General features: G+C 40.2%; 1 protein-coding gene across 1 annotated transcript in view; it reads right to left on the bottom strand.

The window, feature by feature from the left end:
* CDH4 (cadherin 4) overlaps positions 1-12,544 on the bottom strand; it is a 459,818-nt gene that overhangs the window by 398,347 nt on the left and 48,927 nt on the right. The window lies entirely within an intron of this gene.

Below are 12,544 nucleotides of genomic sequence, written 5' to 3'. Positions count from 1 at the left end.
TTGCTAGAGAATCCACCCCTACTCCCAACCCACACGTGGCTCGCTGTCCTCTCGCCAAGGCTGGGCTGGAGGTCTCTCTAGCAGGTCTGTACTGGCTATCCTCTCACCAGAAGTTACTCGGACTGCTGGATTTGGGGCAGCACGGTCCCCACAGTCAGTGCCAAACCAAAGGCAGGCTCCGCAGGCAGCAGAAGGGCTGGCAATACTGTGATGAATCAAGCAAAATCAGCTCAGTGCTGCCTTCCCCCCCCACCAAACTATCTGGGCTTTTGAGCCAGATTAATTGCAAGCTGTTCTAACTCCCCGCAGTCTTCTGCGCCGTCAGTTTATTTGAGTTACACTCAGACATCTAAAAAACTTTCAGACAAAGAAATAAACGTACGCTCACTTAGTTGGCATAAAATAAATGCTTCTAAAAAAGTACTTTCCCTAAGTGATGAAAACAAAACATGAAACAAATCTGCAACTGTAATTTTTTGTTTGTTTGTTGTTTTTTTAATAATAGATTTTTAAATCCTAACTTCAAAAAGACTACAAGCAAAACTATTATGTTTGAGTTAATTGCATGCCTGACCTCCTTTATAAAATGTTTTGCCCCTTTCATGCAGGGTGCTATTAAGTTTCCAGAGGTAATTCAGAGTTTAAGGCCAGGAGTCGCTGCCTGACCTTCCGTGCATCTGTTCAGATTCATTTACCAGCCATTACGTTCTGCCATGCCCTTCTCATACAAAAGCGTGGTGATACTGAGCAAGCAGCGACCCAGGCCACGGATGAATCGGTGGTCTCAAGAATCAAACCAGAAAAGGTGAATTTAGGAACATTTTTCCTTCAGATAGATCTTTACATATATTTTATACTTTGTAGATTTATTACGTGACTAGTTTCAGCTGTTATTTAGATGCTTCTACCTCTAGAATATTTTCATCCAAAAGTTAAAAACAGGGAATACAATGCAACTTAGTAAACAAGAACTCTTCTATCTATATGATTAAATGGAATTAGGAATCCTAGGTCTGCCACCTTAATGTAAAACCTGAAGTACTCAAAAACAATGAGCTAGACCGTGGACCGATGGGACCAAAGCAGCTCTGTCATTAATGAATATCATTCATTAATGACAGAGCACATCTTGGTAGATGCAAGATGGGATTGTGCCCATGACTGAACATATAACATCTAAAGCCAGAAATAAACGTCCACACAGAATTTGGAACAAAACGGGCTTCGCACTCTGGGAATATATCTTCACATTTCTGCAAGGTTTGATCTTGCAGGTGGTTTTACTGAAAGCGACCCTAGCCAGGACACAGGGATTATCACTTTAAGTGTCTTGTGTTTTTCAATGGACTATGCCAGACTTGGAGTTTAGATTTTCTAAGCTAAAAGGATTCACAGCAAAAAGGATTTGGCTAGTTGGAGCTGCAAGTATCTCTGGTGCCTCAGAATATCTTACACATACATTAACTGGCACAGAACGTGTTTCTGTTCCTAGTTCCATACCTGGGAGACATCAGTCAGTGTTTGTTTACAACAGTATTTTACATTATTTACAATCAATACAAATTCATTTAAATGTAAAGCTGTAGCACATTGCTATTTGCCATCTCTTCTCAGATAGGTTACGAATACTTAAAAGGCAAAATGCTCTTTACGGGAGCTGACATTGTATGGATCTACCGAAGGCACAAAGAAATCAATATGTGAATGAAAAGCAACTGATCCAAGTTCAGCCCAGAACAGAAGCTGCGTAGGAAAAGGGAGCTACTATGGAAAATAAGTTTTCCCTGAAAATCATGGAAATAAGATCAGAACTTTTTTTTTACCCCATATTTTTTCAATTATCCCATTAAGCTTGATACAGTTATATTTTAATTTCTCCTCCAAAGTACAACTTTCATATATCAAAATATTTTACACAAACAGATTTCAGCTAGCATTTTGTTAATGGACAACTACATATGGAAAAACACTATATTTATCTATTTACCTTTTATAACAACTTCATTTTGATCTGAGCATTTATTTTCTGTCCATTTCCTTTTCTTCAAAGTGCCTGTTTTCCAGGCGAAGGTTAAGAGAAGAAATTGTTCCACTCAAAAATACTGGTGGGAATATAACTGAATACTTCAATCATTGATAGACACAGGCATTACTGTAACACATTTATGCATTAGTTAAATACAGTTATTAGACTTTATACAGGAATAAACGGGTGACATTCCTTGACGCGCTCCAAAGGCAGTCAGAAAAAAAATAAAATAAAAGCTAGTTGACCCTTTTGACCCTAATATCCATAAATCCATCAACTTTACTTCACATTCACTTGACTCGCTAGCTTCACCCATGTTTATAGGATAAGTAGCAAACTCTATGCATCAAGGTCTTCATCACTCAAGGTTAGGCAACTCTCAATCAATCAGTGTACCTTCAACTGGTTACGGTTCAGCCAGAATAGCTGATGCTAGCGCTCATCACACTCAGTATTGACAACAGAAATTAAATCCTTACTCAAAACTCCCTATTTGCTTTCCTATGAACTGAGCTTAAAGCTTTAATGTAAAAGATGCTTCATTGGTCCAGGAACAAAGAAATTCTCTATCCTCTCTGTGTACCAATAGGGCCAGAGCTGAATAGCCCCTAGCCTGTCTGGATGATGTACAGGGAGACATTTTTGGTCACAGGATCCAGAACCTGTTCCAAGAGACTGGACCGAATCAAAGCTAAGTAGCGCTCACACCCTAATGAAATCACAAATGTTTTAAAGATAGTCCTAAAATTAATGATTTGGAAACACACAGCACAAAAGCCGCACTTGCACGCTTTTCTACTCTAATTTATGCAACACTTAAATATCAAGGTGCCATACAAGATTAGGTAATTGCTATTCGTTAGGAATCAGCAGAGAGCTCAACTGCACCATCCAGTCATGCATGTCCTGCCCTAAACACTGCAGTATGTTTTGGACTTCTGTTGTTTTGTACACTTAGCATCCAAGCTGTGCATTTCTTCCAAGTGATGCACTAATAACATTATTGCTCTTTAATGGCATTTTTTGATTATATAATTATGCCAGAAGCCTCACAGACATGGAAGATATATGTGCACTGGCATTTAATTGCTTTATCATCATGACTATAATCACAAATGAGGACCTTCCAGAACTGAGAGCCAACTGAGGCTTTTACTCATTCAGTTCTACCTGTCACCATAATAAACACTCCTTGGAAATCTCCCATGTGCTCCGCTGTATTTTAAAGTATTACATATCAAAGAGTCTCATTTATGTATTTTGAGTGGGTGGTTCCTTTGGTACACAACTGTTTCCATTTCTCAGGATGAAGTGCACTGTGCAACGGGATGAACGAATGCAAGTGTAGGTATTCCCACACAACTACGTATGGCACACGCTTCGAGGCAAGCTGGCCATCCCATACTCGGTGTGCCAGTGGAATTGTGTTACCTGTGCTATAGCATGTGCTTGTGCACCTTCACACCTGCAGAGGAGCTTGCTCAAATAACACCCTGGGGGCAGGCTGGCTGGAGACAGCCTGGTCTCATCCAGCTGCTTGGCAGGTGGTTCCCCATCTTCTCCTCATGCTTGAACACTGTTCCCATCCCACTATGAGCATGAGGAGCAAGTCCATGTAAGTTGATGACACCGAGTCAGACAATATTACTATCTCAGTAAAAATACTGCATGCAGAGCCCCCGAAAGACCAGATAAATACTATCCCACAAAAAACCCATTTAAAAAAAAAAAGAGGTATTTCCATAGTAAAAACAAAGCCCCTCAAAAAAACCCCTTCACAATAATGCACTGAAACAGACAGGATTATTTTTAAATTAAGCATAGCTTGCTCAAATAGTAGAAAAACTATTTAAGTTCAAAATCCGTAATTTTAAAGGGCTCAGTCCTTGAAGTTAGATCCCATTTTATGGAGCTGTAATTGAATATCAACTTTTCCTAAATGAAAAAAGTGGGAGAACTCTTTTCAAGGCTATTTGAAGGTAAGAATTATTTTGCGTGAAAGCAACAATTAATTAGCACTCAGCAAGGTTCCCTCTACTCTGTGCTGTGAAGTAAAAGCAGGTCACTTCTGCAGCCCCTCACACCTGTTACAGGTCACAGATCCTTACCTGAACACAGTATCTTATTTGCTGTTTCAGCACCTCAAGGTTAAAGCCTATTTTCCTTTCAAAAATAATAGCAAGTAAATTTTGCTTTTTGAGTATGACCATACCAAGGGATGGAATCAGAGACGCTTCTGTTTGAGAGCAGAAAAACTCCATCACTGCTACAAAATTCGTACATTTTTAAAAACTAACCATTTGTTCTAAGTTACACAGCTATGCTCTAGACCCCACGGCTGGTGCAAGTCAGCACAGCTTTCTTCAGGCTGGAGACAGACAAAGCCTGCTTGTTCCTCTTCATCCTTTCTCTTAGAATGACACCTTTAATGGAAGGGCCATCACATTCACCCTCCATGTTGCTCTTGCTTAAAGAAGATGAATTCTTCTCTGTCTTTACGGACTGAGACAGGGGCAATCTCCATTTGATTAGTTAAGACAGCTGGCTGGCAGATTTAAATTATTTGTGTATCAGTATTGATGCTGCTCCACATTTAGTGTAAATGTAATTATCATTAGGGCACTCAGAGCTATCAAATGAGAGTACTTTGAGGAATGTCAATGCTTAAGTAGAAATAAATGCATGCACACACACACAGGTGGACTCAGAATAAATTCTTGGGCTCCTTTCCCCCCCTCTTCCCCATCAAATTTCTCCTCTATGTATCTCTGCTCTCATTTTCGCAGACTTCTTAACAGCAAAAGCTAGCTGGGAAAAGCATTCAAATCCGTAGAAGACAACCTTAAAATTTCACCCACTGCCCTCTCCGGAGGTGTGATAGCTCTCATGAGGTTAATAGCGTGCTCCGCTGAAGCGTCAGGAAAGGCTCCAGTCCCATTCCCATCGACACCCAAGAACCTTGGCCTTGTACCTGGAAGGGAACTCAACCTAGTCCATCTCCCCACTCCTCATGCTGTACCTACTTTGCACAGGTCTTGTGAGGCTGCTGGGTCAAAAGGCTTGGAAGGGTCTTCAAGAGAAACCTGGAGCACAAAGAAATTTCCAGGCAGAAAGCAGGAAAGACAAGGGAGAATTTGAACTGTTTTGATGCTGCCCCTCAGGGAAGATTTAGAGGCAGGGCTGCTCAACGGTCGTATGCCTGGCTCAGTCAACAGCAAAATGAAGATCCATTGGCTAGGACATCAGACCGTGACATGCAAAAAAATAAAGTGTAGGACACTGGTCTACCAGACGTTTCCTATGTGACTTTGTGCAAGTCTTAATTGAGGCTCATCTCACTTAACCTGAGCTTAGAAAGCACAGTCTAAACCAGTCTCCATTACCAACAGAGAATGACACGTTCAAAAAAAGCATTTAACCTCCCTACCAGGAGAGGGCAAACAACGTTCAGGACATTTCTCCCTCTCTCTGCTGACTAAAGGGGAACTCATAAAACCAGCACTGGCTACATGCCTAACTTCTCACGGCTAATGCCAGAGGAGATAAATCCCTCAGCCAGGAAAACGGGGGCAAGAACAGCGCCTGCTACCCTACAGTGCTGGGAGGCCAAGCGACCCGAGGTGGATGGTCTGCGGAGTCTGCAGACGAATTACTAAAAGAGGTTAGTGGGCCAGGTCTCCACAGAGCACAAAGGTACTGCCAAGCTGTCTTCTGAAGATGTGTTTTCTTCCAAAGAAATAGACCCGCAAAGACTGAAACTAGATCCCACGAGCCGGATTCCCCCTACTTGACAACCTGGGTGAAAACAAAACAAAACGACCCACCAACAAAACAGAGTAACGAAACCAAAGACTCTAAGCTTCCTCACTCTAACACTTTATTCGGAGAAACAAGTGCAAGCTGCAAACAGAAGATGATTTCTAGCTACAAAGAAAAAAAAATTACCCTGAAAAGCAAGAATTTAATAAAGCCACTAGAGCTTTTTTCATTGCACTATTAGTTAAGATTTTTGAATACATAAATGAGAATTACTTGACTGACAGCCTCTTTATCAATAGTATAATCAGCTTTCTATTGTTGGAATAAGTCATTTATTTCAACAGTAGAAACATTTATTTTAGCTGTAGAAATATAACCCTATTTATTTCCAATCTGCAAAAGTAACCCTTGGTAGTATAAACGAATTTAAAGAGAAAGGCGATTTCTTATCTGCTGCAGAAAGCAGCAACACCACTAGCAAAGGACAATGGTCTACATTTTTATGAATGCAAACACTAACCTTCTATTTCCACACTTGAATTTCTAGCCTCAGAACAATATTAATGTCTACAACGGAACTAAATTTATGGTAATCTAATTTTATCATACATTATTTAAGTATCAGGACGTTTATCTATTAATCTATCCTTTTACCTCCTTAGTGTTAACATTCTCAGCCTGCTTACAACTTTCAAGGGCAAGGCTGCTTCATCACCAGCTGTCATCATGAAAAAAATTATTTCTTGTATTTATAAAGAAAATGTAAAGTAGTAAGCTATGTCACAGAAGCTAGACAGAGAACATACTTTTGCATGCGGTCACGTGCTGATTCCTACTTGACTGAACATGATCATATTTTTAGGTACTATAATTAATAGCTAACAGCTTTAAAAGTCTCACTAAATATTCATTATTAGAGGGAAAATTGAAAAGGTCTAATCCATTTTAAATGTCTCTGACAACTGCCATTAAAGCATCCTTGTGCAATTTGTCATAGATATTTATATGCAGTCGGCACAGAGATGGATCGTGGGAGTCCACATCCTGTGTTGTTCTTCCTCTTTGTTAAGCATGAGTGGAAGAAGTGTCAAATACGTTATAAAAACACCTTACACTCTTAACCCCTCTCCCAATACACATACCTGTGTATTTGCATCAAGTGACAGGGGGTGTGCCTTCTGCAAATGAAGTACACTGGTGCCAGCCTTTAAGGCTGTAGCATATATCCTTTTTTTAATGCTGCCCACAGGGCCATCAAGGCGAGTAGAGTGGCAACACGGAGCCATCACTTCATTTACTGCTGCTTAGCCAAGAGGGTTCCTTCCCTTGGCTCGGGCAAACCTGACTGCACCAGGAGCTTGAAGCTGCCCTTCTTTCCTGGTAAGACTGATTCTCCTAAAGGTTTAAGATGCTGCTGCAAATGTCAATCCTGCCCCTGAACGGTAAAGCCCATGCTTGCATCTTCGTAACGCTTAGTATTTTTTTTCCTGTTGCTTAATAGAGGTTTCAAAAGCCAAGAATTTAAAAGTTCATTTTACAATTGTTGAGATTCTGTTTGGCTCCAGTAATAAGCTTTGCTTGGCCTTGAAAGTACCCACTTTCAAGTCTGATGGAAATCCACTGTACCTAAGCAACATATATGATCTTTTTGGTATGTATTTGTCAAGGATTACAATTTAGTTTTATTCCTTTTCTCATGAAAACACTTGAAAGTTATGCTGCAAACCTCAAGTGAAGCATATAGCTACTGTGAATTCAGGAGGCCCAGGGTGCCTGGTACAAGTAGTTTAAGTGGTATGGACTGCTCGTACAATCAGCGTGTTCTCAAAAAGCTAAAACTCAATTTTTCAGACTGAAATGCACGACTGGCAGTAATCCATAATCCTGACACAGTGTCATGGGTGCCAAAGGCCCTCCAGTGAATGCTGCCTTTGCATTTTTAAAAATGTTTTATGAGCTCAAGACCCTAGAATTAAGTATCTTTACTTTGCAAGCAACCTGCCATCTACTAAGGCTATAGGAAAACCAAGCCAAACAAAAAAAACAGCCAAGCACAGAACAAAGGATCTCTAACCCATAAGTAAAGTCTCTTTATCCCCAAATCCTCCACTTCAAGGGCTTGAGTGTTAAAAGCTAAGAGCTCTCAGCTTCAAGCCCATTACCATTTGCTCTTTTTTATCTGTACCAAGTTGCTTTTGTTGCAAATGAATTTGCAAATTAAAAAAAGAGAGCAAGACAAACAGATGAACCTGCCACATGTACGGCTGATTTCTTACAGATGACCAGGTTTCCTGTTAAGAATATTGTAGAATTAAGCAATGAGGAGATATTTACAGTCCTGGCAAAAGATGGACTATGCTATAGTGAATTAGGTCCCCCATCACTTTCCTAATTGCCAGACCGCAGTGTTTACTAACCTGATTCCAGAATTACTTTATTCCCTGCTCTAAATAAAAACATAAAACAGCTTATTGGTTCTTTAACCAAGACAGCTGCTGATGCAACTCCATTTAGCATGAGGGCATGATTTTTCATTTATTTTCAAAGAGCATGGAGGTACAGAGCTCCTTAGGTACAGCTATCGTCTCCACTGTCTTTCAGTCACTAAGGCAAAGAGGAAAGCAAAAGGGCAAGCCTGGAGCAGCCTAATCAGGATTCTTCTTCCGCAAATGCCGTCATAAAAATCAAACATTAGTTTTTAAGGAGAGTTACTGCTGTGATCCTGAATGGAGAAATACAGAGCTGGTCACAGCCGGTATTTCATTAACATTTCACAAGGAACTGTGCTCTGGAACAATTTCTCCAGGTAAATTCTGTAGATGCTTTTTCTTAAATACGGTTATGGATACGAAAAAAAAAAAAAGAAAAAAAGATAGTAGCACTATATCAAGCATTATCCCAGACAGAAAATTTTCAAAGTGGTATACAGACACCTTATGCATCTTTTTTCAAGCTTTGTATCCTTAATATTTCTTAAAGAGATTAAAATCTCATCACACGAACTAAGCAAGTAAGTGAGACTGAATTAGATCAGTACTTCTTCCAAACCCACCTCAAGTGCCTCTACTGAAGGGAAAGCAATGTCACAGCTTGTATCAGATGGCTGATTCAAGCGGGAACAGCACGGCGCAGCAGGCTTACGCGAGCCATCCCACCTTGGCTGCAGGATTCACCGCACGCAGGCTGCACGCGTGCATTGCTGTGCCTGGAGCGGGTGCACAACATCTTTAAGTCCACACAACGCCTGTAAAATGCTAGCGGTGAGTCTGGCCAAAACCCTCGGACACCTCAGCACCAACTGAGAGGTCCCAGAGAACAGTGGAGGAATTTAGATAAACTTACAGAGACAGGAACATCAGTATGTTATTAGCAGTAAGGACGTCTTTATTATATGATGGAAGACTGGTGTCCTATTGCAACTTAGCCACCAGTTAATTCGTATTATTACCTCAGCTGAGGCATAATCTGACCCCGCTTCTCTCACCCAGGTTTTACTCTCTCAGAGAGATAGAAGAGGTCCAGCTTCCCACACAAAACTTCAGGAGCTTTTCATAACAGCACAGATGTTCATCATCGTTACCTATTCATTTTTAGAAGTGGTGCACATAAAACATGCATACAATCTATGCCTGTAATCCATATTCTTACCATGTGCATTAACAATGGATCTGAACCTTGCAGACAACCTAGAAGCAATGCAGAAATGGTGTGCATGGAAGAGCAGGAGAGCAGACCCTGCTTGTTCTATCCGATTAGGAAGCTCTGTAACTCAACTATGCCAAACCTGTGAACAGTTTTAGTTTACCCCCCATCTGTATTATCAAGCAGGTACGAGACGACCTCCCGAGGTCCCATCCAACTTAAATCATTCTCTGACCCCAGGTTTCATTAGGATTGCAAATCCTTGTAAATGGAGTGCAGTTGCTCAGTGCTCCTCTAGGACACTTTTTCCCCACCTCTACTTATTTTTCCAGACCTTCCAAGCAAGACACAGCATGAAACAAACTGAAACATTGAGAAAGCTGAAACTCATGACAATTCTATTCTTTTAATTGTTCTCTTACGACTCCAAGTATCAAACCCTCAAAGAAACCATGGTTGATGAATCTGTAGCTTCTAAGATAACACCAAAAAGGATGACTGAATCCTACTAAAAAACGTCTGTGTCAATGACCTATCAATATTTGAAAATGGAAATCTAACACAGAACTTCACTCATCCCAGCTTTGGCTCCTTTTCTTATGTCTTCCATCTGCTGGTATCCACGTGACATCTCACCACTGGATTAGTGCTTCTTTAGTCCAGAGACTATACATCTTCCTGGGGGTTTATTCTGTGCTTGAAAATGAGGCTCTAAGGCCCTCTTTCAACACAACGTTATATGAATTATTGTTACTTAAGATAATATCAACTTTCTAAACCTGGAGGAAACTTACTAAAATTCTGCATGTGGTACTGTCATTAAACCATCACTACCACCCATTCCTCCCATTGAGGTTAAATGTCTGTCCTTCTCTACCCCAGGATTCTTCTAACATCCCATAATGACTCAGACCAGAACATCACACAGCATGTTAATTTGGAAAAGAAGTGAGAAACATTTAAAAATGAGAATAACAAAGAATTAAAAAAAAATCATGAATAAAATGTAAAATGAGCGAAAAATATTAGTCCCAGAGTAGAATTTATGAGTAGTCTAGCAGCTGGCATGTGAAGTTTCTGCCCATTATGATTTTTAATGTCCTAGCTATGATAAAATTAGAGGAAGGCAAGAACAATTAGGCCAAATAATCCATCCCCCACCAATACAGAATGGGTATAAACTGTTTACGAAAAAAGCATTCTAGTACCCAATGATGATACCCTTTATCCTGACCAGTAAGTCCAGTTTCATGAAAATTTTACTTCTCAGTATTGTAAGGCACAATTAATAAGAAATACTTACAGAAAGACATGCGATGAAGAATTTCAACTGTTGTCTCTATTCAGGGATACATAATCAGAGGAACTTTAAAGATGAAGAGAGCTCAAAGTTTTCTGAAGTAACTGATAATTCCACCAGCTGGAAAAAGATTGAGTCACACACAACAAAACTGCATTTTAATCAATTAAATTTATACATGGAAGATCATAACCTTATTGATCATAAACTGAGATGGCTACTTGGAAATCCTGGTCTGCCCTGCCCTCCAACATAGCTCCAAGAGCTATTCTTGAAGAACATGCTTAGACACATACTTATCTTTAAGAACATGACAGTTCTACTGCAGGTAATGTAAATGCTCAAAGACTGAACGATCCTTCTGGAACTGAGGCTTCCTAACAAACTCCCACAAGTGACAAGAAGTTGTGGATGTTCACCTTACACAATGCCTGTTAATCACTCATCTTGAATGTCTGATAACCTTTTTTTGCTTTCATCAGACCAGCGGGTTTGACCCCAAACCCGTTCACACTTAAATTAACATGCAGATTATATACTTAGATCATCTAGAATCTGCCTTTGAGGGGCAGAAATTGTTTGACAAGCTTTATGATGACATTTCAAGAATGATGTAGCTGCTTGCAACAGGGCATTTAAGATGAGAGAAAGCAGCATTTAGCTACATAGTCATTCTGCCTGTGCCTGTCTGGCTAAAACCTCATCCTGGGGAAAAAAGCAGACTTTTAATATCCAACTCCTAATCATTATCACCTGCTAGAACAAAAAGTTTCAGGTGAAAATTATATTGTTAAGTCCAACAGCTGGCTTTGAAGATTTTGGTAGCACCTCTAGCTGCAGAGATAATGGAACACCCTCCTGGAAGACACTCAGAAAGTAGGATTTTAACAATAGAAGCTCAAACACCTTTTTCCCCAGGTGCCTCTCGGAGGGTTCCCCCAGAGATCCAGACCAGGCAAAAGGCACTAGAATTCTGGGAGAAAGAGTGGTAAAAACTGCCAGAAAAATTAGCATACTGAAAGAGCTGACAGACACAAACGTACCATGCAGACATCTCTAGCAGGTGTCTGAATATATGACAATCCCTCTCCGAAACACTTCTGGAGTCAGCAGCATGCAAGGTGACATCAGGGCTTTCAAGTCAACAGGGAGCTGGATGCCTGGCTGAAAATAGTGATTTTTATTTCATTGCACTGTGTCACCAATACTAGGAGCTCGACAGTCTGTGATTAGCACCAAAAGAAATGCTCCCTCACCACAAGCATCGCTAGGAACAAGGGGAGGATACAGCTTAGGGCACCGAGGTCTGCGTAGGCTTCATGTAATTTTTAAAACATGTATTATTTCATATCACTGGATGTGCTAGAAGCAGTCTGGATATTTTACCTTAATAGTAAGAAACTAAAATATGAAGAGGGTGGTTGAGGTAAGATTTTAAGAATGATCTAACTTCCTTTTTTAAAGCATAGCTCGTGCTTCATAATTTAAGTGAATTCGCATGGACTAAACCCCGTAGGAAAGCACATAAACTACAGCCTTTGAAACACTAACACACAGCAGTAACGATGAGGGCACAACTACCAGGTCGAAGGAGACAGCAACATTGCTCAAGAGATTTGCGCTCAAGAAGAGAAAAATACCCTACCTTCACTGAAGGTGTCCTGTTTTTTTTTAAGCTTATCTAATTAAATCAATGCAAATACCCACAAAGCTAGACTTATTTCAGTTGAGCATGCAGTTAAATTTCTTTTAAATTAACTTGAAAAAAACAAGTCAAATAGATTAGATATATGTATTCCTCCAGTTAAATTAAA

This window comes from Calonectris borealis, chromosome 17, assembly GCF_964195595.1.
Source record: "Calonectris borealis chromosome 17, bCalBor7.hap1.2, whole genome shotgun sequence".
Classification (NCBI taxonomy): Eukaryota; Metazoa; Chordata; class Aves; order Procellariiformes; family Procellariidae; genus Calonectris; species Calonectris borealis.
Note: the sequence above shows the minus strand (reverse complement) of the source record. Positions and strands in the feature narration are given on the sequence as shown.